Source organism: Cervus elaphus, chromosome 14 (genome assembly GCF_910594005.1).
Source record: "Cervus elaphus chromosome 14, mCerEla1.1, whole genome shotgun sequence".
In the NCBI taxonomy this organism is placed as follows: domain Eukaryota; kingdom Metazoa; phylum Chordata; class Mammalia; order Artiodactyla; family Cervidae; genus Cervus; species Cervus elaphus.
This window is the reverse complement of record NC_057828.1, coordinates 9,569,996-9,572,082: the sequence shown is the minus strand read 5'-3', so window position 1 is coordinate 9,572,082 and position 2,087 is coordinate 9,569,996.

Below are 2,087 nucleotides of genomic sequence, written 5' to 3'. Positions count from 1 at the left end.
GATCACAGATGAAACTGCTGTAAGACACACTCTTTCTGCAGAAGGGTATGCAGGAAAGCCTGAATTCCAGCAGACACACAAAATCAAGGGCACTAGAGAAATTTGAAATCTGTGGCACCTATAGCTTGAGCAAATATGAAACAAACCTCAGATCCCGATAAGATCATAAATTCTCATGGTAGAGGCCTATTTAGCTCAATTCCTATTACCTGATATATAATGTCCAGAATTCAACAAACACTTACAACCTGTGCCACAAGGCAGCAACAACAAAAATATTCTGAAAACACAAAGCAAACATTAGAATGACACTCAGATGTGACACAGATGTTATTATCAGACAGAATGTCTTAAATAGCAATGATTAATATGCTAAGAGCTCTAAATGGATAAAATAGACAACATGCACAAACATATGGGAAATGTAAACAGAGATAGAAATTTTGAGAAATAATCAGATGGAAATACTGGAAATCAAAATTTATGTAACAAAAATAAAAATGCTTTAGTGTACCCATCAGTTGACTAAACAAGGCTGACGAAAGAATCAGTGAGCTTCTAGATTGGTCAATGGAAACTTTCCAAACTAAAATTCAAAGATAAAGAGAATAATTTTAAAAATCAGAGAACCACTAAGAACTCTTGGACAAAATCAAAAGTAATAATATATATACATATGTATATATTTATAGTTATATATATTAAATATATATAATTAGAACATCAGAAGGAGAAGAAACATAGGAGAGAGCTGAAAAAATATTTGAAGTAGTATTGGCCAAGAATTTTCAAAAATTATTGACCAACTCCAAACCATGGATCCAGGAAGCTTAGACAATAGCAAGCAGAATATATATCAAAATTTACTCCTAAGCTATCACATTAAAACTTCTAAAAAGCAAAGTAAAGAGAAAATCCTGAAGAGTCTATGGAGGAACAAAACAAAACAAAACAAAAACAAAAACTTCCCTATTCGGTAAGAACTATTGCTGATTTATCATCAGAAAACACAGAAGAAGAGAGTAGGTGAAATAGTTGCACTGTTGAAAGAACAATCTACCAACCTAGAATTCTATACCCATAAAACATATCCTTCAAAAAATGAAGAAGTAAAGACTTTGTTAGACAAGAAAAACTGGGGTATTTTATTACTGATAACCCTACAAGGACTATTAAAAGATTTTCCATAGGCAGAGGAAAATAAGTCAAAGTTTGGTTCTGTATAAAAAAGAAGAGCATTACAGAAGGAAGAAATGAAGGTGAGATAAAATCTATTTTTCTTATTTTTAATTAATCAGCTACATGACTTAAGAACTGCAAGTATAGCCCAGACATAAAACACAAAATAATAGCCATGTAACATCTGGTCTCTGGCAAGTTCAAGAATGTCTGGAGTCTTCCATCTGTGAGCTAAGTAGGGAACCAGATCATATACTTAATCATTATTCTTGCTTGTCCCATCTCTAATTTTTTTGAAGTTCAGCCCAGGTTTTGGCATCAACCTGCTGAAGGTAAAGTAGACTTTCTCATGATAGAGTTGGTGAAACAACTTTATTTTCTATATGTTAGGTTTTCAATGCCTATTCACTATTGATGCCTCTACTTAGGGAGTCTCTTGACATAACTATCTTAATAAATGAAAATTTCAAGATTCCTTGGTGATCCAGCAACTAAGAATCTGCCTTGCAATGCAGGGAATGTGGGCTTAATCCCTAACTGGGTAACTAAGATCTCACATGCTGTGGAGCAACTAAGCCTGTGCTCCACAACTACTGAAACCCATGCATTCTAGACCCTGTGAAACACAGCTAGAGAGATTGTGCAATCCTAAAGAGATCACACATGATGCAACAAGGGTCTCTGGTGCTGCAACCAAGACCCAACACAGGCAGATAAATAAACAAATATTTTAAAAGAAGAAAAATCAAAATTTCAGACCCCATTGATAGCTGCCATAGACCATAAAAAGATATTTGGCAAACTTCAGTTATTTGGTTTCTTAATGAAACATATAAGAAAAGATGGAATTTTGAAGTTTAATGATGAAACATTTGAAGAATTTCTACTAATGTCAGGATATGACACTA